This window comes from Tamandua tetradactyla, chromosome 16 (genome assembly GCF_023851605.1).
Source record: "Tamandua tetradactyla isolate mTamTet1 chromosome 16, mTamTet1.pri, whole genome shotgun sequence".
Lineage (NCBI taxonomy): Eukaryota > Metazoa > Chordata > Mammalia > Pilosa > Myrmecophagidae > Tamandua > Tamandua tetradactyla.
This window is the reverse complement of record NC_135342.1, coordinates 63,417,270-63,444,544: the sequence shown is the minus strand read 5'-3', so window position 1 is coordinate 63,444,544 and position 27,275 is coordinate 63,417,270. Positions and strand designations below refer to the sequence as shown.

The 27,275-nt window shown below is 39.6% G+C and overlaps 1 long non-coding RNA gene across 1 annotated transcript in view; it reads right to left on the bottom strand.

Annotated features, from left to right (window-relative positions):
- Nucleotides 1-680: 680 nt before the first annotated feature.
- LOC143659668 (uncharacterized) overlaps nucleotides 681-27,275 on the bottom strand; it is a 40,751-nt gene continuing 14,156 nt past the window's right edge. The window contains exons 2-3 of the long non-coding RNA XR_013163631.1: nucleotides 23,653-23,736; nucleotides 681-2,773 (exon numbers count right to left, since the gene is read on the bottom strand). This is a non-coding gene — a long non-coding RNA (uncharacterized LOC143659668). The remainder of the gene's footprint in view (nucleotides 2,774-23,652; nucleotides 23,737-27,275) is intronic.

Here is a 27,275-nt window from a genome sequence, read left to right as displayed (position 1 = left end):
TCTGCATGCTTACTCTTGGATTCCCAGTGTTTGCCATGGTGTCCAGCACACAGTAGGTACTCAATAACAATCTGCTGAATAGATGAAAATGCCCGACTTCTAGAATGAGGGAAAAGGGATGAAGTTTCTAAACAGAATTTCTTGAAATTGAGTGTGGGAAACAAATTTGGCCTTGCCACTGGGTTGAGAATGCCTACAGGCTGTCCCAAACCCTCATGCTTTATTCTTCAGGCATTTTAATTTGTGCTAACTTTGAGCAGTGGACGTGAGACCCACCCCTAGTAAAGTTGAGGTTAGGTTTGGGACACTGGGATATTTTCTTTTATCCATAATCACTGGATCAAGGTCCATAAATCAAATAGTTGAGACACAAAATACAAACAAGGCTGTAATTTGTTTCTTCCTGCCCTCTGTTTTTCTTGGCATAGAAAAACTCAAGCTTTTCCTGACTGGGGATGGGTAATGACACTGGGGGGTGATTCATTAAAAGTGGCCTGAGTAACTGGCCTTTTATTTCTTCGCATTCTTTCCCCTCATTGTCCCAACTCATGCAAGGAAACACATTGAATAAAATAATGCTTCTGCTGATAAAGGACATTCCCTTGACTCTTTGATCACCTGCAGCTATATATGTGTCAAAAAAAAAAAAAAAAAAAAAAACAACTCTTGAAACTGGGGAGGCCAATGTGAATAAAGGTGGATATGATGGGTATTTCTGGTAGAGAAGGATGGCCAAGAGCCCTGGTTTATAGAAGTCATTTCTTTGCTTAATAAAGCTCTCTGCTTTGTATTTTTTAAAGGAAGTTATACCTATCCCAGAGACCCTGGTCACACAGGCAGGAGTTGTGTGTATAAGTGTGGGCAAGACTGAGAACTTCAGTTCTTCATCTCTAAAATGGGTGTCATAATAACGGTACCTTCTTCTCAAATGAATGCCATTTATTTCAACCATTACTAAGGCCAGGAGAGAGAAAGGAAGTGGTAGCAATAAAAAGTGTCCACTTCAGTAGCACATGTACATTATAACGTTAAGAGAAATGATAGCAGAATATACCATTTACAGGTTCTACATTATATACCTCTAAATCATTAATCTACTTTTATTAACTGTTTAAAGGGATAAAAAAAATTTAAATATGCATAGAAAATACGGCTGGAAGGTAAGAGGGCAAAATATTAACAATTACTATCTCAGGGTCGAGGGCTTGGACGTGACTTTAGTTTTCATCTTCATACTTCTCTATGTTTTTCAAGTTCCTTTCAAAGATTGTGTATTGCTTTTGTAATCAGAAAGAAAGAAAAGATTACTTTATTTTGCTTTGTGTGCCCCAACCTCCTGCACATCTCTGCGGAAGTGGAACAATTTATTTTCCAGAGGTGGGCGTAGAAGGACACATAAATGGAGTGGAAGAGGTAAGGGACAGATGTGACCATGATTCCGTCAGGGTGAGGCTGTGGAAAACTACCAGTGATGCCCCCCCCCCGCCCCCCCGCATGTCTCTGGTGAAGGCCATTATTAAATCACCCTCTGTTGTTTTTTCTCCTCCACGTGAATTAATCCCCATTCCTTTCCCTGGGCTTTGTAAATCTAGCTTCCCGGACTTTCGTCATCTTTGTGTCATCCCTCCAAGCACTCGACTATTCCTGTAGGTCCCTAAGGTGCCCCGCAAGGGCAGGTGAGGCGACCAGATGAATCTGTGGGTCATTTTTTAAACTGGTGGTTCTTGTTGAATTTGGAAGAGGGGCTCAATAAATAGCAGGCCTCTTCCTTGCTCAAATTCTAAACCGACTGCGGGAGGAAAGAACCATCAGAAGATGCATTCTCCTGAGAAAGGCTACGCTGGAAAACGTGACTGAGTGCATCATCATGCCAAACAAGCGTCCTTCTGTCCGAATTAAACTCTCCCACCAGTCCAAGGCAGCTGGGCCAGGGTATCCGCTGTGGAGGGAGAGAAGAACTCGTTCTCCCTTCCAGCATCTCGGTCCTATGAGACCCGGAAGAGGAAGAAACAGGGTGAGGCCTGCCCGGTTCCTTTCCAGAAGTGCGAAGAAGTAAGGAGTGAAGAGGAGCCTTACACTGGAGAGAAGACAAGTCCCATCGGTGTGCTGGAGCCTGCCTTTCCCAGTCTTCTTGTTTCAGCCCCTCCATCTGCCTCTGAGGCCCTCTCCCTATTCCACTCTGTGTGAAGCCAGGGGAGCCACGATCAGTATCCGCCTTCCCTTGGATACCGGCTTTGGGCATGTGAGCCAATCTGCCCAATCAGAGAAGCCCGTTTCCTTGCCCCTCGTGGTTTCGGGGGTGTGGGGGTGGGCACATGACTCAAAGCAGCCAATTAGGGTTCAGGTCGTAGAACTCAGGGCGGAAACTGGTTTATTGTAGGAAGGCCAAAAAGGGGCGAAAAGTGAGACGGAGGGTTTTTGCAGACATCCTGTTTGCCAAGTGGAACAAATCTGTCTGAAGAATTGATCCCAATAAAACAGAAAGAAACCGCAGACATTTTTGAACCCCTGAATTTAGTCATAAATGAAATCTTGTTGAAAGAGTACATGAGCCTGTTCCTTGCAGCATAGGGACACACACAGATTGGCCTACACCTCCACTGGACATTAAGAGCCCCTTTTGTTAGTGGTACCCATTAAGAATTTGAAAGTTGATCAAGTATTCAAAAAGATTCAGATAAACCTGGCTGCTGTATTTAGAAGCGCTTCTTCACTTCGGCTCCGTTCCTGCTTGCCAGCAACCTTATTGAAGTTTGAACTGGAGGGCAAATACCTGGGGAGAAAACAAGGCACATGGGTGTGTTAGAATGCAGGCAATGCTAGGAGAAAGTGTCTCCCTTACTCGAGGCCAAAAGGTTATCTTATAGTTCCAACCTTCCTTTATTTTTTTTTTCTCTTTATCTTTATAAATAATGGGAGAGGTGGGAAGGATAGATGAGGACCCCCATCCAAATCAAAGAGGATGTTTGGGCAAGTCACCCTGCGAAAAGCAATAGGAATTTCTACTTCTCACTCTGTAGAAAAAGCTATGGGATAATAACAACCATTTTATTAACCACTTACTCTAGGCTGGACATTGCACTAAGCACTTTATATTCACTACACCAATTCCAGGTGATGACTACTATTGTTACTGTGAATTCCATCATACAGACTGTGAAATTGGTACAGAGAGGGATTAGGAACTTGCCCAAGGGTCCTACAGCTGTTGGAGCTGAGATTTGACTTTAGGGCAGTCTGAATTCAATGCTTTCCAACCACCATGCCCTGTCTTTCTCCTAAAGACCTAGATAAATCTAGTTTCTGTTGCTTGCTGGTTGAGTGACCTTGACCAAGTCAGCTTCCCTGAACCTGCTCTCTCACCTGGAAAATTCAGGTGATGCATTAGATAACCTCTTTTTTTTTTTTTTTTTAGTCTCTTTCAACTCTAACACTTCAAAAAATTTTTTTTAAATCTCATGTCCCCAAACTAGCATTTATATTCCTGGCTTGAACTTCTTCCCTCAAGACCCTATAGATTGGTTTTCCCATGGATTTAGGATCAAAGGACTCCTTTGGGTTATGCATTTGTTTGAAATGGATTCAAAGGCATGTGTTTTCAAAGTGCAGGGGAACTGGAAAGCCTTCATCCTTAATGAGTGAATCAGTATCCCGTGAGCACAGGTGGCAAGTCCTGACCCATCGCTTCACTGTCTGATAAGCCCAAAGGTCACAGCTCTGAACCCGGACCTACTTTTCCTTCTTCCTGCCCCTTTTGTGGGTTTTGAGATAAGGTGCCCTAAGTCAGCTGTGACACTGTTTTCTCTCTCTGCAAATACAGACCCAGGGCGTGCACTGTGCCTGCAAACTCCCCAGCTGCTTCCAGCTCCCCCTCTGCCCACGGCCCTTTAATTGCTGCATTCCAACAAATTAGCCATGTGACAGAAGATTATTTTTAACTTCAATAGAGCAGCTCCTTCTCTTTTAATATATCATGCTTGGCCCACATTCCCTCGGTGAAAAGGGCACCATCGGCTACTTCTGAGAACTTTTAATTACTCCAATTGTTTGCAAAACTCTCTCAGAAGCTTGGAAAATAAAATGCATTTTTTTCTCCTTGCTCCCAAGTCCTCTCCTCTCTGCAGTTTCCTCATTTGGTATTTAATGGACATTGAGGCCTAGAATGACCGGCCTCAATGACTTCCTAGCTTTTAACAGGTCTTCCCAAATCCATTCTAGGCTCCCTCCATGACCCCCCCCCCCCGCCATTCTTTAATGAAGGAATTTTTTTTAGGTACAAATCTGACTGGGGGGAGGAAGGGAGGGCAGATCCCAGAGGGAAAGAGACCCCTGCCCCAATCCCTCACAGAGCCCAGCAGGTGGCAGGACTTCTGGTGGAGTGGGGGTTGGGAGGCTGGCACCTCCAGGAAGACTGAGTGCTAAGCATCCTCTAGGTCTCACTACGAGAGGCCTGGTGGTTGAGCTGGACACTGATGCTGTTCTTTCACCTTCAAGTCAACTGCACAGGACACTGAGCATCTTAGTTGCCACTAGATAGTCCAAAGCCCCTGCTCCTTTTTTTTTTTTTTTCTGAATTTCCTAAACCTGAGCTACTTCTCCAATCTCAGAAGAACGTATGAGTAGAATATCTGAATATGACTGAGATTGTATCAGTACCACCACCTAGCAAGGTAGAGATAGAGTTGCAATTAAGTTTGCCCTCCCCACCCCCAAAACTGAGAAATGTGCCATTTCTTACTCCTCAGTTTTGCAAAGCCGTTCATGTAGGTTATAACACTTTGTGTATCATTCCAGTCATTTTCTACGCTATACATTTTTTGACATGGTGTATTATGAAAAGATTGTGTATGCCCGTGTGTGTGTGAATGCATGTGCTTGTGTGTGTTGGCGAGAGGGAAGGAAGAGTGTCACAGACAGTGGGAACAGAGTGTGCAAAGGCTCTGCTCTTGGATGGGGAAAAGCACAGCTTGTCTGAGGAATTGTAAAAAAAGGCCAATGTGGTTGGAGCCTACAGATAGCAACTTGCCATGACCCCACAGCCTTGTTCTTTCAAGTGTGCAAAATTGAGATAAATTTTACATAAAATAAAATGCCTACATTTTATTGTACAGGTCAATGAGTTTTGATGATTATAAACACTCATGTAACCACCACCCTAAATCAAGATATACAACATTTCCATCTCCTCGGAAAGTTCCCTAGTCCCGCTTTCCAGTCTTCATCCCCTCCCACCCCCAGGCATCTGCTGTTCTGATTTCTATCACCAGAGATTAGTTTTGTTTATTTTCGATTTACCAGCATATCAATGCAATGTGTGCTCTTTTGGGTCTGACTTCTTTCCTTCAACATTATGCTTTTGAACTTCGTTTCTGTTGTTCCACCAGTTCCAACCTATGTGATCTTTTGGTTGGAATCAGTAGAAATAAGTGGAGATGGTAAACTCAGGTCCAAATAGAACAATTTCATTAATGATAGGCTTCCCTAGAATGGACCTAAGTCAACTGCCATAGACCCCAGTAATGCAGTTTAGACATGGCAAGATGCTTTTGATTAAAAAGAAATTGGCAAAGGGGAATGAGGAGTTATTGCTTAATGGGTTCAGAGTCTCTGTTTGGGAAGATGAAAAAATATTGGTAATGGATGGTAGTGATGGTAGCACGTCATTGTGAATATAATGAATGCCACTGGATTGTACACATAAAAAAGGGTTCAAATGGCAAAAAAAAAAAAATTCCCTTTTTCCTCAAGATGTAAAAATGTTTAACAAAATTTTAGCAAATCACACCCAACAATATATAAAAAGTATAATACATCATGACCAAGTGAGGTTTATCTCAGGAATTAAAGATTGGTTTAATGGTCAAAAATCCGTGTAGGAAGGGATTGTGATGGTGGGGAAGGAAGCTCCAGGAATCAGTCCTTCCACCAAAGCCACTACTGACCCGGCAGGAACTGACTGAATCAACTATTTTGAAACTCTGGAGTCTATTGGAACACCATGCAACATCCAGGGAAGAAGCTGGTAAACTGTGGTAAATATGGGAAAGTTTCATCCTCTGTGCAGTAGCTGCCACCCTCCATTCCTCAGCAGCATGGCAGGGGGCAGTGGGACTGCGGCCTGGGCTTCTGAGGCAGCTTGTGGGTGCCAGACTAGTCTAGGAGGACCTTGTCTTCCAAAATTAAAATGGCAAAATTTTATATTATATATGCTACCATTATAAAAAGGGGAAACAGAAAGGAAATTTTACAGAGTAAAAAAGACTCAAGAGATTTAACAACCAAACAACACATGACCTTTGTTTGGCTTCAGGTTCAAAAAAAACCTATGATAGAAAGACATATTTTTGAAACTACTGGCGAAAAGGGACTATGGATCAAGTATATTATAAATAATTGTTAAATATATTAGATGTGACAGTTACTTATGTTTAAGTCCTCAGAGATGCATGCTGAAGTATTTTGAGTGAAATGACACGATGTCTGGTATTTGCTGTAAAATGCTGTAGCCAAAAGAATGATGGGAGGGGAGCAGGGGCAATAAAATAAGATTGGCAAATGTTAAAAAGGAGGAGGAAGAGGGGGGAGGAGGTCGAGGAAGAGCAGAGGGAGAAGGCAAAAGGCACCTCACTCTTGGACCCAGCCATTCTTCTGTAATGAATTCTCTTACAGATAGAGGTATTCGCACATGTGTACATGAGGTTTGTGGAAGCCTATAAATGGCAGCATTATTTGTCATAGCAAAGAGTAGAAATGAACTATTACCCATAAATAAGGATCTGATTAAATAAATCATAATGTATCCAGACTGTGGAACACTTTACAGTCATGAAGAAAGTGAAGAGGTTCCTCATGTACTGAAATGAGATGATCACCAAAAAAAGCAACAAGATGCAGAACCACCTGTGCTGATTCACTTCGTCAACAAATATTTAATGAGCACCTGCTATGTATCAGGTGCCACTCTAAAATGCTGAAGATACAATGTTACATAAAATAAAATCCCTTCCCTCATAGAGCTTCCATTGTAGTGGCAGGGGTGGGACAGAAAATAAATGAAAAAATACATATTTGTAGAAGGGCATTATCATTAATGTAAACTAAAAGAATAAAAGAGAGAAATGAGGCACAAATGTGTTATTTTAAATATATATAAAGATACACCAGAAGCTGGTAGCTCTGGGAAGAGGGGCTGGGAGCTGGGAAACAGATAGGGGGAACAACTTTCACTTTCTGCTCTGTGTATCTTCTGAATTTTAAAAACAAGTGAATGCATTACCTAATCCAAATTTAATGGCTATAATTACAATTATTTTTTAAGTTGGAAGAAGTATTTGGCAGTATTTCCACGCACCTGGGCCCTCGAGTTGTGGGAAACACCCCACCTTTTTTTAATCAGGGCAGGAGGAAAGGGCTGTCTTCCAGCTGTCACTCAGCGCAGTCATGCATGAACCCAAGCCACTGTGTCACTCTAGCAAGATAAAAGAGGCACCGAGAGGATAGAAGGAAGTCAAATCAGTCTTGGGTCACATCTATTTCACGGGTATTTATAAAAGGCTTATGCAGCTCCTTCCTAAATTTGAATTAATGCTACTGTAGTCAAGAGAGAATCCTTTTCAGGAAATGTGAGTTCCTCTCCTGAAACTCGTTTTTGGCCATCCTATGCTGGTACGAAGTGCAGACTGCCAGGCTCATTTACAGGGAATATCTGGGTGTGTGGAAGGGGGGGTGGGAGTGAGAGGGCGTAATAAAGAGATCATCTGAAAGTGAACTTGGGACACCACCCGCCCCACCCCCACCCCCACCCCCCCCAGCTTCCTTTCGGTTGTCCATTTGCTTGGTTGTTTGGGAAAGGAAGGATTTATATAACGTTTATGGTTTTCTGCATGGGTTTATTCATATGCTATATGTGAGTGGCATATAGATGGAGAGTCTGCCTGAAATCTGCCCTCTTTGTGAATGTTTATGTTCGAGAAGTTTCTTAGTATTGTTGGCTGATGGCTCTATTATTACTGAATCCTTGTAGCCTCTAGTCAACTCAAATGGAAAAAAGAAAAAGCTTGGCTTTGAATAATGTTTATAATTATTCGTCTTTATTTCACAATATATTACCCCTTTTCAAATCCTACCACTGTTTTTCTTTTATTTTTATTTCCTCTTAGTAGGAATTAGGAATGCATTTATTCTTTTTTGAAAGAGTGGAGTGCTGCCGATAAAGTTTGGTTCTCTTTAATCGCTTCCCACAATCTTAATTCCTTTCTCCTTTGCCCAATGAAAATAATTTCCAAGAGTTTTGAGGGCGTCCTAATTGGCTTTTCATTATACCTTTACATAAACACAAATGTACTCATAGGAAACATATAGTATTCCTATATGTATGTGTTTTATGTATGTGTTTTAAATAAACATATTGTATGTATTATTCTGAGGTTTGATTTTTTTCACTCAATCATATAATATTTAACTCTGTGGTTATTATAAATGTAGTTGATTCTTTTCAACTTTATTCCATTATATGTGGAATACCTTCTCTTTTGATAAACATTTAGATTAATTTCAGTTTTTCTCTATTATAAATAATGCTTCAATAAGAATTCTTATACATTTTTTATATGCACATATGTGAGTTTCCCTATGAAGTACATGTTTTTATTTCCCCAAAATATTACATATGCTCATTATAGAAAACTTAGCAAATATAATCAAAAAGAAAAAAAGTAAAAATCATGCACAGCCTTAGCATCCATATATTATGACTACCAGCATTGTGGTTTGTCTTTGTATATTATTCTGAGCCTACTGTTTGGTAGCCTACCTTTTTCACTCTCCATGTTTATTATTATTATTTTTTAATTAGAGAAGTAGGTTTACAGAAAAATTACGTAGATAGAGTTCCTATGTTTTCCCCTATTATTAACACCTTTTGTTAGTGTGGTACATTTGTTACAATTAATGGAAGAATATTACTATAATGGCACTACTAACTATCATCCATGATTTACATTAGGGTTCACTGTCTTGTACAGTCCTGTTTTGTTTTTAATTTTAGTAACATATATATAAAATTCTGCCTTTTAACCACATTCAAATGCATAATTCAGTGCTATTATGTTCGCAATGTCATGCTACCATCAACACTGTTCGTTGCCAAAACTCTCCATGATAATTTCATTTTTATTGATTACATAGCGTTCCATTGAATATGCTCTACTTAATTTAAGCAACTCCAATTATTTTTATTTCTAGGTTGTGTTTAACCTTCACTAAGGTTAGCTATTTTTATAGCTAAATATTGTGAATTATCCACTTCTTTAAGGTCCAATTCAAGCTCTACCACCTCTGTAAAATCTATATACTCGCCCTCCTTCTTATCGCTCATATCCCACCCCAAGCTGTGCTATTCCTATTTATATACATTTCTGTCTTGTCCTCTAGCCTTGCAGAATAGACATTTTAGGGATAGCTGCTGACTTTAATTATAATTTGTTATTTCTAACTGTTTATTCTATAAAATTTCTCAAATTCCCTATTTCCCAAACTTTGTTGTATTCCCCAAAGAAGGGAAGAACATCCTTTTTAGGTGCTTTATCATAGATAACTATTGATAGTAAAGATAATAAAAGCCATAACATATTGAGCACCTACTATGTGCTAAGCACTTCCAGATGCTTTACAAACCTAATCTCTTCTCCCCACAACCTCCTATAGACTAGTATTTCCATGTCACAGATGAGAAATTTGTAACTCAGAAAAGTTAGGGGACCTTGATCAAAGACACCCATATTTTACCAACTCTGTAATTGGTTTTCTTCCGACTCCCTCTCCAGGGTGTGAACCCGCCCTGATACGTGTTGCTTAGCTTTAGCTCTGCTTCTGGAATATGAGTTTGTTCCCAAAAGAATTTCTTTTTACTTTGAGCTGCCTGAATAAGAAGCTATAAATAGAGGTGTCTACTTACTACTTTTTCTCTCTGTTAAACTAGCCAGTTACCTATTCTTGTCAGTCTCTTTAAGCACACTGGTACACAGACAAGTCTTGGGTATTGGACAGTTCTTGGAGACTAGAAGATGTCAAGTGCTTTGTTTCTTCGCAGCTGTGCTGCTTTGAAAGGATTATGTGCCCTAGAAAAGCCATGGTTTAATCCTGCTCCAATCTTGTGGGAGCAACTTTTTCTTTTAATGCTTATTCAATAATGCAGGTTGAAATCTTTTGATTAGATTATCTCCATGGAGATGCAATGTGCCCACCTGTGGGTATTAACTTTTTTATTAGATGGAGATGTGACTACACCTATTCCAGGTGGATCTTGATTCATTTACTGGAATCCTTTAAAAGGAGAAGCATTGGACTTTCGGAGAAGATGGCGGCTTAGTAAGATGCGCGGGTCTTAGTTCCTCCTCCAGAAAAGCAACTAAAGAAACAGAAACAATACGAAACAGCTCCCGGAGCCACGACAGAGACCAAAAAGACAGCGTAACCCATTCTGGAATGGCTGAACGGGCAGGGAGAATCCGCTGCGGTGAGATACCCGAGGGGCGCGCGTTTTCCCGGCCGGGGCGGCTGGCGACTGGGGTCCCTTCCACACACGTGGCTTCCCGGTCTGACTGGGAACGTTGGATAGCGGGGCCCTCCCGCCACGCTTGGTGTCTCGGGCCAGCTGGGCAATTTGGACCGGCACTTCCCCAAGCCGCGGCGGCCGGGGACCCCCCCTCCACGCGCGCGGTTTCCTGGGCCGACTGCGAGATTCGGATTGGCAAGTTAAAGGAGCCACAGCATCTTTTACTGGTGGGACCCGCAGACAGACAAGTGCCACGAGCGCCACCTACTGGGCAGGAAAAGAAAAACAGAGCCCAGAAATTACACAGAAAAACCTTTCAACCAGCCGGGTTCCACACCCAGGGAAATCTGATCAAATGCCCAGACACCAGCAGAAAATAATGGATGACGCTCAGAAAATTGAAGCTATGGCCCAGTCAAAGGAACAAACCAATAGTTCAAATGAGATACAGGAGCTGAGACAACTAATGCTGAATATACGAACAGAAATGGAAAAACTCTTCAAAAACCAAATCAATAAATTGAGGGAGGACATGAAGAAAACATGCGCTGAACAAAAAGAAGAAATAGAAAATCTGAAAAAACAAATCACAGAACTTATGGGAGTGAAGGACAAAGAAGAAAAAATGGAAAAAACAATGGATACCTACAATGGTAGATCTAAAGAGACAGAAGCTACAATTAGTGAACTGGAGGATGGAACATCTGAATTCCAAAAAGAAACAGAAACTATAGGGAAAAGAATGGAAAAACTTGAGCAGGGGATCAGGGAACTGAATGACAATATGAAGCGCACAAACATACGTGTTGTGGGTGTCCCAGAAGGAGAAGAGAAGGGAAAAGGAGGAGAAAAACTAATGGAAGAAATTATCACTGAAAATTTCCCAACTCTTATGAAAGACCTAAAATTACAGATCCAAGAAGTGCAGCGCACCCCAAAGAGAATAGACCCAAATAGGCGTTCTCCAAGACACTTACTAGTTAGAATGTCAGAGGTCAAAGAGAAAGAGAGGATCTTGAAAGCAGCAAGAGAAAAACAATCTGTCACATACAAGGGAAACCCAATAAGACTATGTGTAGATTTCTCAGCAGAAACCATGGAAGCTAGAAGACAGTGGGATGATATATTTAAATTACTAAAAGAGAAAAACTGCCAACCAAGACTTCTATATCCAGCAAAATTGTCCTTCAGAAATGAAGGAGAAATTAAAACATTTATAGACAAAAAGTCACTGAGAGAATTTGTGACCAAGAGACCAGCTCTGCAAGAAATACCAAAGGGAGCACTAGAGTCAGATACGAAAAGACAGAAGAGAGAGATATGGAGTAAAGTGTAGAAAGAAGGAAAATCAGATATGATATATATAATACAAAAGCCAAAATGGTAGAGGAAAATATTATCCAAACAGTAATAACACTAAAAGGTATTGGACTGAATTTCCCAATCAAAAGACATAGACTGGCAGAATGGATTACGACCCAGCAATACCACTGCTAGGTATCTACTCAAAGGACTTAAGGGTAAAGACACAGACGGACATTTGCACACCAGTGTTTATAGCAGCATTATCTACAATTGCAAAGAGATGGAAACAGCCAAAATGTCCATCAACAGACGAGTGGCTAAACAAACTGTGGCATATACCTACGATGGAATATTATGCAGCTTTAAGACAGACTAAACTTATGAAGCATGTAATAACATGGATGGACCTAGAGAACATTATGCTGAGTGAGTCCAGCCAAAAACTAAAGGACAAATACTGTATGGTCCCACTGATGTGAACCGACATTCGAGAATCAGCTTGGAATATATCATTGGTAACAGAGACCAGCAGGAGTTAGAAACAGGGTAAGATAATGGGTAATTGGAGCTGAAGGGATACAGACTGTGCAACAGGACTAGATACAAAAACTCAAAAATGGACAGCACAATAATACCTAAGTGTAATGTAACTATGTTGGAACACTGAATGAAGCTGCACCTGAAATATAGTTTTTTGTTTGTTTGTTTGTATCTTTTGTTTTTGTTTTTTTCTTTTTCCTTTATATATATATTTTTATTAGTATTATTATTTTAATTTTCTTCTCTATATTAACATTCTATATCTTTTTCTGTTGTTTTGCTAGTTCTTTTCCTAAATCGATGCAAATGTACTAAGAAATGATGATCATACATCTATGTGATGATACTAAGAATTACTGAGTGCATGTGTAGAATGGAATGATTTCTAAATGTTGTGTTAATTTCTTTTCTTTTTTTTGATTAATAAAAAAAATAAAAAAAAAAAGCCAAAAAAAAAAAAAAAAGGAGAAGCATTTTGGAGAGAGCAAGAGAGCAACAGAGTCATGAGAACCATGAGAGCCCACACAGTCAGAGACCTCTGGAGAAGAAGAAGGAAAACGCTCCTGGGGGAGCTTCATGAAACCAGAAGTTGGGAGAGAAAGCTGGCAGGCATCACCATGTTCACCATGTGACTTTCCAGTTGAGAGAGAAACCCTAAACGTCATCAGCCTTTCTTGAGTGAAGGTAACCTCTTGTTGGTGCCTTAATTTGGACATTTTTATAGACTTGCTTTACTTGGGACATTTTCACAACTTTACAACTCTAAACTAGCAATTTATTAAATTCCCCTTTTAAAAGTCATTCAATTTCTGATACATTGCATTCCAGCAGCTAGCAAACTGGAACAACGAGTATGGACCGCCTCAAAAAGATACATCCAGATAGTATTATGCTGGAGCCTGCTCATACTGGCTTGTGAGAGACAATAATTCACCTCTCTTTCCAACCCCTTTTTGAGTGATGTTACTTTGATAGCTTGAAATCTTCCATTGTGGGAGTACATATATATACACAGAAATTGGCAAATGCTATTAATAAGAACTGCCCCCACAACAAAGAGCTTGTTTTAAACATTTGCTAGCACAACACAGATCTTTAAGGGGCAATAAATATATTACAAGAGGACTATTATTTTCTGCAGCATAATTTAAAGAGTGCTTCAGGGTAGGAGTTGATTTACAAAAATTAATTTTACATCTCACCTTCATTAAGTCTATTCTCATCAAAAAGCATTTAGTAAGTAAAAGGGAGACACATTACAAAACAAATTAAACACATGTAGGCCTCCATTCATGAGTTTACAATCCAAGCCTGAAAATTACCATCAACTTCATTATGGGAAAGACCCCATTTTTTTAAAAGAAAGTTCCATTTTCACTGTGTTTAAATGGTTCTTCTTTCTGTTTGGACTGAGTGTGATGGAGTCCTCCAATTTACTGGTTCTCAAACTTGGCTGTATATTGGAATCACCCAGGAAGCTTAAAAAATATTGATGCCTCTATCTTACTCTAAGAGATTCTGCTTTAATTGGTCTGGAGCCTGGTTAACATAGATATTTTTTAAAAGATTTCTTATAGTGATTTTAATATGCAGCAAAGTGTGAGAACCACTTGCCTAACAGATATAGGACCTTAATATTCTTGAAAATGCAATAGTTGGAAATGATAGGAAATACTGTTTTTTTGTTTGTTTATTGTTTAATGGTTGTCTGCTTCCCTTCATAAAGGCTGGTATTTGCCTTTGAGGGAAGACTGCGTTTTAGCAATGCTAAACACTTCCATGGACTTTTGGGTTGTGCTAAGAAAGAACCAACATGCAACCATAGAATGGAGTTTGAGGATATCCAGCCTCTAAACTTATCATAGAAAAGTTGTCTTTAGTGTAGGCATACTGTACTTCTGTAGATAATTCTGATGTTACTTAAGACTGGAGATGGAGGGAGAACTGATTGAAGACATTTCTGGGCTCTGGAGAGTAATGGCAGAACCTTGTGGAAAGGTAAGGCCAAGGGATACGAGGAATGTGCTATCAAACACTAAACAGCTGTCTGTGGCTATTTCATTTTAAACTAATTAAAGTGAAATTGAATTAAAAATTCAGTTCCTCAGTCACGCTAGCCACATTTCAAGTGCTCAAGAGCCATGTGTGCTGGTTTAAAACTGTTATATATCTGAGAAAAGCCATGGTCTTCTAATCCAATCTTGTGGGTACAGACCTATTGTGAGTGGGACCTTTTGATTAGGCTGTTTCCATTGAGATGTGACCATTGCCCATTCAAGGTGGTTCTTAATTAGCTTATTGGAGTTCTTTAAGAAAACATTTTGGAAGATGTCACCATGTGCCTTCCCATGTAATGGAAAAAACCTGGACTCAATCGGCCTTTCTTGAGTGAAGGTATCCTCTTATTGATACCTTAATTTGGACATTTTCATGGCCTTAGAATTGTAACTTAATAAACCCCCTTTATAAAAGCCAATCCATTTCTGGTATATTGTATTCCAGCAGCATTAGCAAACTGAAACACCACGTATGACTCATGAGTACTATTTTGGGCAGTGCAGATAATAGAACATCTCCATCATTGCAGAAAGTTCTATGGGACAGTGCTACTCTGGAAATTCGTTAGCAGCCAGTTTTAACTTTCCTTTCCTGCAAAGTAATTACTTCCCTTACTGCCTTCAACAAAAGATGTAAAAATAATAGTGACCCGTGACAATTATTGAACACTTATGTATTGGTCAATTTTCTTGGTTGCAGACATCAGATTTCACTCTTGCTAATTTAAGCAGAAAGGGACTTGTTAAGGAATATAAAGAGCTCACAGAATCATTAGTAAAGCTGAAGAAATAGATGCTGGCCTAACCATCAAGGAATGAGGAATGACTTCCAAAATTATACCATGAAACTGGGCTGCCAAGCAAGTTGCAGCCTCTGCCACATTCCAGAAGCTTCAGAACTGCTAAGCTGCCTCCAGAACTGCTGGCTCCAGGATCACTTTGCCTCTGCCATTATCAGCACCAGCAAAATGGATGTTTCATAGTCTGCCTCTCCCCACACATACTTCATAGTTCTAAATTAAAGTCTCACACCAGTGGAATCTAAACCACAAACAGAACCCTAGCTGCAAAGGAGTTTGAAAAATGTAGTATTTAGCTTCTCAGCCTCTGCAGTCTAGGAAACCAGCTAGAAAGACATTGGAATGGGTTTTGAGCAAATCAATCTAAAGTATCTGCCACAACTTGCCATGAGCCAAGGCTTGTAAACTTAACATGATCTCATTTCATTCTTACTTATGAGGTAGGGACTATAATTATCCCCATTTGAGAGATGAGGAAGCTATGGTCAATACTGTGCACACGGTATAGTTTTCTTTGTGCTTTGGAGAGTCAAAAGAGGGTCCTCTGTCTACTCTTGGAGAGAAGCAATGTGAAGAGGGGAAAATATAGCTGCCTGGAGAAACCAGGATGGAAGAAGACAACCCTCAGAGAATAAAGCATTAGTCCCAAGGTGACAAGGGCAGCAAGCATGAATATGAGAACTTATACATGTGTTGCTATATGAACTCATGGCAGACAGATTCTGGAGGCCCTGTTCTCTCTATAAATCCATGCTGATCCCAACGGGAAGAACCAGAACGTACCCACACACATAGCAAACACTTAAGGACACTTCCCTGGTTCCACTCCAACAACCCCAGTGGCATCTATGGCACAGAACACAGTGCAAAAGTAAAGAACTCAGGAGGGAAGGCTTCCAAAAGGAAGGTTTTCAGCCGAGTTTTAGAGGAGAGAAGTGTGAGCTTGTATATGGTTATGAGAAGGATTTCAGATGAAAGAACGCGCATGCTCTCATGCCAAGCCTCAGAGGCTGAAAGGGGCAGCCACTGTAGCATATCAAAGCAATGTCCTTGACTGGGAATGAAGGAGGTGAGTCAGTGCTCGCTCAGGAGAAAACAATAAATAAACTAGTAGGGAAAAGAATTGTTCGCAGGATGAGATAATGTGAAACCCTTCCTTTGATTATAATTTTATTAAAATATTAGTAATGCATTGAAATTCAATTTGGAGCAGAATGAGCATGAAAGTGGGCCCTGGAAATTTTCTAACACCCCAAATAATTCTCATGGTTAATGTATTTGAGAGACCTGTCTTGACTTACGTGCCACGTTGTCCATTCCAGGTCTCTGCTCCCCTTCCCTGTGACTTAGCCCAAGTTTAGACTGGGACCCCTTTGCACATCATTCTTTCCTGGAAATATTCTAGCAGGATCGAAAGATAACCATGTTGTGGGGAGAATAAATCTCAAGGCAACAGGTCTGTTGGTACCGGGAAATTCAGAATAGTTTGCAAAAGGAGAGCTTATAGCCCAGAAAAATGTGGTCGGACATAGATTCTTGGTTTGCTTGTGCTTTATCAAACTGTATTTATTAACTGACATTTTTTGACAATTCTTTCCATCTACCAGGTCCTATGCTAAGCAATTTCAGAATGCACTATATCATTTAACCTTCACATCGGTTATCTGTATTCTACAAATAAGGAAACTGAGACTTGGAGGCCCCATAGCTCGGAACTGAACTCCACAGTCCGTGGACTTAACCTTAACCGTCCGGCTCTGCTGCCTTGAATTCTCCTCCCTTGTTTGTGTTTCCTTATTCTTTTTCACATATTATTATGTGCGTTCGTTCGTCTGATCCCCACAAGACTACAAGGGTCTTAAATGCAGTGATCAGTTCTAATTCATCTTTTGTCATCATTGCCCTCAGCACCTGGCAGAGGTTAGTACATAGCGAGTGATTAATATATGTGCGCCAAACAGAGTTTTCTGACACAGTAACCTTGGGAAAATGTTAGAGAAAGAAAAAAAAAAGTAATTTAATAGTGTATAAGGAATCAACTGTAAATAGAGCACTATTGTTGGGGCATCAGGAGCAGCTGGAAAAAACTGTGATTCAGGAGCTTGAAATACATATTACATATACTTAATAAAAGTGGTATGAGAGTGGGGTTTAGAAGGACCCCAGGGTCTTGCTAGAGTAGCCAGCAGCCCGCTGACCCTCTCAAGCTCCTCCTATTGAGGAAGACGGAGCAGCAAGAACAGAGATTTGTTGTGGTTAAATGTTAACTTGTGTTTATTTCCTTACAACTGCCTGTTGTTTAATTTGGCCAATCCAGTGAAGATTCCTTCGTAAGCCTGTGTATAATTTCTGAACACCAGATCGACGACCTTTACACACATGCTAAACATTTACGGAGTGGGTTAGTTCTTTCTCCTCTTTCTCCAACAGTGAATTGAATAAATGCCAATACCCTCTAACCCCCCCACCCCCAAAAAAGTATTTTTTTGATCTACATTAAAGATAAACTGGTAATAAATCATCTCAACCAGTTAAGGGTTGTACAACAGATTCTTTGATAAGCCAATTAATTTCAGACGGCACGGGGGCTGGTTTCTTCCTGATGCTGATTTAGATTCATAAAGCCTTAGAATTTTAGAGCTGGAAAGAGATGTTTTAAGATTACCTCTTCAAACTCTGATTTTCTGGATGAGAAAAACTCTAGAGAGGGAAAAGGCAGTTTAGACTCTTGGGTGGATGTTAGTTAATAAAGAAAGAGCCATTTAGGAAATGCTGTGCCACAACAATTCCTGCAACATTTAAAGTTTTCTGTGATTGTTGCTTTTTTGTTTCCTTTATTATCTGATGATCCACGTATGGCATTTGGGCCTGGAATTGGAAATCCGAATAATCCTCAATTTTGCGAGCGTCAGAAAAGATTTGAGAATCGCTGCTGCCCCCTGCTGGAAATACAAAATCTCACAGGCTCTCGTGGTAAATACGGCTTTTTTTTCTCTTCAGGGTCTGCGGTTTCATTTCAGATTTTGTTTATTTGCACCCTCTCTCTTTTTTTCTTTGTCAGCCTTGCTAGTTGGACCATAGATTTCATTGATTTTCTCAAAGAACCAACTTTCAGTTTTATTGATTCTTTCTATTGTTCTTTTGTTCTCCCATTCATTTAACTCTGCTTTAATCTTTGTTATTTCTCCTCTTTGCTTTGGGGTTAGTTTGCTGTTCTTTCTCGGTTCCTCCAGGTGATCAATTAAGTCCTCAATTTTTGCTCTTTCTTCTTTTTTAACATAGGCATTTAGGGCAATAAATTTCCCTCTCTGCCCAGTCTTTGCCATTTTCATTCCTCTCCAGATAGCTACTGATTTCTCTAGCAATTTCTTCTTTTGACTGTTGTTTAACAGTGTGTTATTTAATCTCCATATATTTGTGAACGTTCTCATTCTTTGGTGGTTATTGATTCCCAGCTTCATTCCATCGTGATCAGAGAAAGTGCTTTGAATAATTTCAGTCTTTTTAAATATATAAAGACCTGTTTCGTGCCCCAACATATATGATCTATCCTAGACAATGTTCCATGAGCACTAGAGAAGAATGTATATCTTGGTGTTTTGGAATGTAACAACCCATATATGTCCATTAGGTCTAATTTATTCATCAAATTGTTTAAGTTCTCCATTTCCTTGTTGATCCTTTATCTGGTTGTTCTATCTATAGAGAAGAGTGCTGTGTTAAAATCTCTCACTATTATTGCTGAAACATTTATCGCTTCCTTCAGTTTTGCCAATGTTTGTCTCATGTACTTTGGAGCTCCTTGACTGGGAGCATAAACATTTATGATTCTCATTTCTTCTTGGTGAATTGTCCCTTTTTAAAATAGTGTCCTTCTTTGTCTCTTATGATGTCTTTACATTTAAAGTCTATTTTGTCTGATATGAATTTGCTACTCCCACTTTCTTTAGGTTACAGCTTGTGCGGAACATCTTTCTCCATCCTTTCACTTTCAATCTATTTGTATCCTTGTGTCTAAGATGAGTCTCTTGTATGTAGCATATACTTGGATTATATTTCTTAATCCAGCCTGCCAATCTATATCTTTAGTCCATTAACATTCAAAGTTATTATTATAAAGGTATTTTCTAATAATAAATTTAGTCCATTAACATTCAAAGTTTAGTCCATTAACACTCAAAGTTATTACTATAAAGGCATTTCTTGAATCTACCATTTCATCCTTTGGATTTTATTTGTCATATCTATATATTCTTTTCTCTCTTTCTCTTTTTATCCTTTAAGTTACCATGACTGGTACTCTTCAGTTCTGTGCCCTCCTCCAGACCTCCCTCTCCTGCTTTTTTTTTTCAGCCAGCAGAAATCCCTTTAGTATTTCTTACAGGGTGGGTCTCTGACAAATGCCCTCAGGATTTGTTTGTCTATAAAAATTTTAATCTCTCCCTCCATCTTCAAGGATGATTTGGCTGGGTACACAATTCTTGACTGGAAGTCTTTCTCTTTCAAGATCTTGAATATATCATACCACTGCCTTCACACCTCCATAGTGCCAGTTGAGTAGTCTGAACTCAGTCTTACGGTTTCCCTTGTATGTAGTAGTTTTTCTCTTTTTGCTTTCAAGATTTTCTGCTTCTCTTCAACATTTGACAGACTGACTAGTATGTGTCTTGTGGAAGGCCTATTTGGATTTATTGTATTTGGAGTTTGTTGGGCTTCTTTGATGTGCATATTTATGCCCTTTATAAGGGTTGGGAAGTTTTCTTCCATTATATCCTCAACTAATCTTCCTAGCCTTTTACTCATGTCTTCTCTACTCCCTTTGGGACATGGATGATTTTTATATCTGTGTGCTTTGTTTTGTCCATCATTTCCCGGAGCGCCAACTCAAAATTTTCCATCTTTTTTGCCATTTGCTCTTTGGTGTGTTCAAAATCAATTGTCCTGTCCTATGTTTCCTTATTCTTTCTTCTGCCTCTTCAAACCTGCTGTTGTGTATCTCCAGTATGTTTTTTATTTGGTCTACAGCATCTTTAATCTGTGGTATCTGCTATTTTTCTATTTATTCTTTCAAATTCCTCTTCATGCTCTTCTAGCATCCTCTTGATCTCCTTTATGTCATTAGCCATCCCCCCGATTTTATTTAGTAGAGTTATAGGAACAACTTTGATTAGACACAACGTCTGTGTCTCCTCTGGTGTTTTAATTTCATCATTAGGCTGAGCTATTTCTGTCTGCATCTTGATATGCTTAGTGATCTTCTGTTGCCTTCGAGGCACATAAATATCTTGATAGGGTGATTTTGGAAATTGATTTCCTTTAGTAGTCTAAGCCTTTGTATTTGCAGGATGGATGTGGAGAGGATATGGGGGTGGGGTGGGGCACAGCAGTGCAGTGGTGAGTTGCAGCGCAGGGATAGGCACAGGTCGGGGCTGCTATGCTGGTGCCTGTGAGCATGGGGTACGGAGCGTGGGATTGTGGAGGTGTAGTGTGCAGGCTGTGGGGGCGAGGTGCAGCTCAGGCAGGCCTTGGCACACAGGAGCAGGGTGCGGTGTGGGGGAAACAGAGGTAGGGTGCAGTGGGAGGTGGATGGGGGGTGCTGTGCATATGCATGGGAGCTGTATGTGGGCAGGGTGCGTGTGGGGGTCGTGGGTATCAGGGTGTGGCGTATGGGGCACAGACTTTGGGATACAAGGAGGGCAGGACACAGTGTGTCATTGTGCAGGGGGAAGGGGTCGGGGGTCCCGGATGCGGAAGTTCGAGTGTGTTGGGGTGGGGCCCAGGTCGGGGGGGTTGAAGGATGAAGGGTCAAGGGTGGGTGATGTCAGGGGGACGAGGGCCCTGGCGCAGGTGCAGGGGGATTGGGGCAGGGGGCACAAATGCCCACGTGAGCACCTGCCAGGTGTGGGAGCAGGGCGCTTATGCTGGGGGGGGGGCAAGGGTGTGCACATGTGTGGAGCAGGGGATTGGGGTGCAGGGGTCAAGAGGTCGGTGACATGGAATTTTTTAACAGTTAAAAAATGATAAAAGTGATATTTCCTTAGGCTAAAAAATTTTAAGCAGCAAGAAAGGATGTGAAGAGAAAAGCAAAATTTCCCCTCCCACTTTCTTGTGGTAATCATTGTTAACAATTCTGAACATTCTTCTACATTTTTTCTATTAACATATATATGAATATATACATTAAAATTTATGTATAATATTTAATGTATCAAGTGTCAGAGAAAATAAAACAGCCTTTCGTATTATTTTTAAAAATTATGTATCTTTTTAACATAAAATAGAATGATTCTATACGTACTGTTTTGTAGCTTGCAAATTTAGTTTATTTGGAATAGGTTAGTACATTTGGAAGCTTCTAATTTTTTTTTATAATTGTGGGTCTTGGACATCTTTTCAAAGCAATATATATGGAAAAACTTCATTCTTTTCGATGGGGGCATAGTATCCCATTGCTTGGATGCATCATAAGTTTTTCACTCAATGCTCCTTTGATGGACTAAAATGTAGATCTCTAATAAAAGTAGGGACTTTATTATTCATTGTTGTTTCTTGCTGTCTCCGCTAATTATTTAATGAATGAATGGGCATTTGCCTAGTTTCAAACATATCCTTGTTTCAAAAATGCTGCCCTAAATATCCTATTACATTTCTTTTGGGGCCAAGGATAAAGTCTAGAAGGAATTTTAAGCTCTAAGAGCATGTGAATTTTAAGTTTGGATAGCTATTGCCAAACTGGTACTTTTGATGAAGAGTCACTTCCATACCTGGCTGGGCATCAAAATCAGAATCTCCCAGGGAGTTTAATTAAAAATACCGTAGCTCCTTTCTGCACACCTTCTCGACATTCAAATTCAATATGTGGAGGAGGGAAAAGACGCTATTTAACAGCTCCCCCAGGTGATTCCGGGGCACACTCAGGATTGGGAAATGCTCATAATCTCTCTCTTTTGAAAGAGTAGCAGATGGGAACGTGCTCCTATATCCTAATCTCAATGTGGTCACTCATTTGTTATTCAACTGATGCTTATCGAGTGTCTAATGTGTGCAAACCCCATGCTTCCTCTCCTAGAGGCAAGACTGCACAGGAGTGTGGTTGGCATGATTTCGCCATTCCCATGGGGGATGGCGCTGGGGGAGAAGTGGGTGCACTTGTCGGTTTATCTGTTGGCAGGTGACTGGGGTTTTGGGAGGGAGAAGTGTGTGGGTGTAATTTAGAAATCCTGTACCAGAAATAAAATGGCCCAGGCCTGCCCTCAGTGACATGAACATGTCTAACAAACACAGAGCCAGCACGACTTCTTGGTCTATTAGGGTGATTGCTACTGGGGTTTTCCACAATCTGGGGTGTGGCCCTTCCGATCCAAAATATAATGCAGATGCAAACATGCAGGAAGTGTGCCACGGACAGCTAGTATGTGTCTAGATCGCGGTCATTAAAAAAGAGGGCAGATTTCACCATCAGTCATGACCCACCCAAATGTCCTGTCCTCCGGACACTTTACCTAGCAGTTTCTGACCCAAGTGGGTGTTACTTCCATATACTCCAGGGCAATTTAAGTATACCAACAACAGAAAAACAAAACAAAACACTGCTACTGCTCACTGAGGCTTACTCTGCATTAGTCCCTTTCCTAGCTGCTGTGTGGTGCTGTGTGACCACACTCAATTCTCCCAGCAGTGCAAGGAACTCAGAGACGGTAAATAGTTGGATAAAGGCCACACAGTTTGTTTTTGTTTGCGAGCCTCAAAAAAGAATTGTGAAAAATTGTATATCCCTAGAAGCAGACCCCCACATTTATGGCCACTTACTTGGTAACAAAGGTGTCGCTACAGAATAGAAAAAGGAGGTCTTTTTAATAAGCAGGTGATGATATAGCTGGATAGCCATAAGGGGAAAAAATGAAATTGGACCCTACTTCACACCATATACAAACATCTCATCCAAGTGCATAAAAGACTTCAGCATGAAAGGCAAAACTAGACCTTTTAGAGGGTTATATAGGAAAATATCTTCATGACTTTGAAAAGTAAAAGATTTCTTAAACAAGTCACTGACAACATGCACTATTAAGGAAAAGAATGATAAATTACGCTACACTAGAGTTACTAATTTTGGTTCATAAACATTTTCCATGGAGAGTATAAAAATAAACCAAAGAGTGAAAGAAGATATTTGCCACAAATATAACCATATACTCACCTGAATGTTGCAATATTAAATTGTAAAGATTATGGCAGAAGGGTTAGATGATATGATAACTCTGGAAAACAACTGGGCATCTTTTTGTGTATTATATTTCACATAAAAATATATTTTTAAAAAACTACCACCTAAAAATGTGTACCCCCTTGAAGTTGACATTTTGAAGTTGACATCTAAAAGCTTTCATCTTACTTTTTTGTTGTTGTTTTTCTCTTGAACAGGAGTGCTCATAGCAGCCTTATTCATGATAGCTCCAAGCTGGAAACACTCAAATACCTACCAACAGGAGAATGGACAAATAAATTTGTGGATTTGCATACAATGAAATCCTACTCAGCAAAAAAAAAAAAAAAAAGAGAGAGAGAAGGAGTATGAACAATTGATAACCTAACAACTTGGATGAACTGCAAAAACATTTTGGGTAAAAGAAGCCAGACTCAGAATACCTACTATATGATTCTCTATACAGGAAGTTTAAGAACAGACAAAACGGAGTTAAGGAATGCCAATATTGGAGGTTACTGAAAACAGATGGAAATTCATATTTTAAAACTTTAACTTATGTCTGAGACTAAAGCAAAAAATGTTTATTCGGTACAAAATTTATATTTTGACTAGTGCATTTCCTAATATAACTTATATGGACAGTTTAACTGAACACCATAAGTACATGGAACCTTGAATAGGGCATGAGATTTTGTAGGTTTGTCCAGAGTGATGCCCCTATAAATCCCAGAGTGATTTGAACAGTGAATAAAAAAGTATTTGCAAAGTCCCCTTGGGGGAATTCAACTTCCCGATCTGAAGAATTCCTGATATTCTTGCAAGCAGTGGAGACAACCAAATCGATAGGCCACACACTCAATCTTGGGGTTTGCTCATATGAAACTTATCCTCGCAAAGTATAGGCTAAGCCTACTTAAAATTAGGCCTAAGAGTCACCCCCCAGAGAACATCTTTTGTTTCTCAGATGTGGCCATTCTCTCTATCAGCCAATACGGCAAGCAAATTCACCGCCCTCCCCCTCTCTATGTGGGACATGACTCCCAAGGGTGTAAACCTTCCTGGCAACATGGGACAGAAACCCTAGAATGAGCTGGAACTCAGCATATAAGGGATTGAGAAAACCTTTTCAACCGAAAGGGGGAAGAGAGAAATGAGACAAAATAAAGTGTCAGTGGCTGAGAGATTTCAAACAGAGTCAAGAGGGTATCCTGGAGGTTCTTCTTTTTTTTCCCCCCACAATCACACAGTTACATTGTGATAGCTATATCATTATACAATCATCTTCAAGAAACATGGCTACTGGAACACAGCTCTACATTTTCAGGCAATTCCCTCCAGTCTCTCTTTTTCACCTTAACTAAAAAGGTGATATCTATTTAATGCACAAGAATAACCTCCACAATAACCTCTCGAGTCTATTTGGAATCTCTCAGCCATTGACACTTTATTTTGTCTCATTTCTCTCTTTCCCCTTTCAGCCGAGAAGGTTTTCTCAATCCCTTGGTGCTGAATCCCAGCTCATTCTAGAATTTCTATCCCACGTTGCCAAGAATATCCACACCTCTGGGAGTCATGTCCCTCATAGAGCGGGGGAGGGCAGTGAGTTTGCTTGTTGTGTTGGCTGAGAGAGAGAGAGAGAGGGGCCACAACTGAGCAACAAAAGAGATTCTCTTGGGGGTGACTCTTAGGCCTAACTTTAAGTAGGCTTAGCCTATCCTTTGTGAGGTTAAGTTTCATATGAACAAACCCCAAGATTGGGGGCTCAGCAGCCTATTGCTTTGGGTGTCCCCACTGTTTGTAAGAATATCAAGAATTCTCTGGAGGTTATTCTTACGTATTATATAGATATCCCCTTTTTAGTTTAAGATGTATTAGAGAGGCTAGAGGGAAGTGCCTGAAACTATAGAGCTTTGTTCCAGTACCCATGTTTCTTGAAGATGATTGTATAATGATACAGCTTTCATAATGTGACTGTATGATTGTGAAAATCTTGTGTCTGATGCTTTTTTATCTATGGTTTGGACAGATGAGTAAAACATATGAATTAAAAATAAATAAATAATAGGGGAAACAAATGTTAAAATTAAAAAATATATATTGGGTAGATGGAAATACTAGTGGTCAATGAGAGGGAGGGGTAAGGGGTATGGTATGTATGAGTTTTTTCTTTTTATTTCTTTTATCTGGAGTGATGCAAATGTTCTAAAAAATGATCATGGTGATGAATATACAACTATGTGATGACATTGTAAGCCATTGATTGTATACCATGTATGGAATGTCTGTATAAGAATGTACATGCTTGTATGTTGTTTTATGAATAAAAATTTTAAAAAAAAAGAACAAGACAAAACTAATCTAATTGATGGAATTTAGAACAGTGGTTACATAGTGGGGTGGGATGGGGTAGGGATTGATTTAAGAGGGACATAGAAGGCTTTCTGTTGTGACTAGTAGTGTTTAAATAGATGCAACAGATGTAATTTCTAGCATATCACCAACATTAACACTTAAAAATAAAACTTATAGCATTGTCATAAATATACACAATAAAATATAGATACCATAGTGATGTGATAGCCCACCATCATCCGTTTAAATATAAAAAAGATACAGATGCAACAAATGAACGGATAAACAAAATGTGACATATACATTCAATGGAATATTATTCAGTAGTGAAAAAGGAACAAAGTTCTGACACATGCTACAGCTTGGGTAAACCTTCAAAGCATTATGATAAGTAAAGTAATTCAGACAAAAAAAGGACAAATATTATGTGATTCCACTTATATGAGCTATCTAGAATAGGCAAATTCATACTAGATTAGAAGTTACAAGGGCGGGGGCAGGGAATGGGGAGTTATTGCTTACTGGGTACAGCTTTTCAATTTGGGGTGATGAGAAATTTTGGAAGTAGATTATGGCGATGGTTGCACAACATTGTGAATGTAATTAGTGCATCTTAAAAATAGAAAAAATCAGGGCGGGCCACAGTGACTCAGCAGGCAGGAATGCTTGCCTGCGATGCCAGAGGACCTGGGTTCAATTCCCAGTGCCGCCCATGTAAAATAAAAGAAAAAGAAATCATGTAAAAAAAAAAATAGAAAAAATAGATTTTATCTTATATAAATGTTTTACCCTGCAAAAATAAAGATATAGACAAGTTCTCCATTTATAGATATACATTTTAGATCATTCCTATTATCCTTGGAGTCCCCATATCACAAAATGTTATTCTAACGTAACATATTTTTTATGTCTGAAATTCCTTTATTGATTAACCTATTACTCTGCAATGAATATGTGTATATATATATATAGCAACAAATGTATACTTACATTTTAAAATCTTAAAAATATATATCATGATCATAAGGCTTTTAGTAGCAACAAATTTTTTCAGGCTTGAGTTAGCATTATAATTATTAGCAATATACAAATGATCAAAGCAACATAAATTTAATTCTATTGAAAATTCATCTCAATGAAATGGATGGGGGAGCAGTCAATGGGGCCTTAATTACTCTTTTGAATTTATGCCTTTATTTCACCCAAACTTCATTTCTAATGTCATAAGATACACCAGAGTAAGATTCAGGATGATGTACCCTATCTTTTCAAAGTGGGAGAAAGATAACTGGAACAGGAGACTGGCAGGATCTCAGAAGCTGTGTTCTCAGACAGATCAGTGTTTATTTTTTAATGCAATTTTAATGAGATATATTCACATAGAAAATAATCATCCAAAGTATATAATCATTGGCTCACAGTATCACCATATAATTGTGCTTTCATCACTACATCAA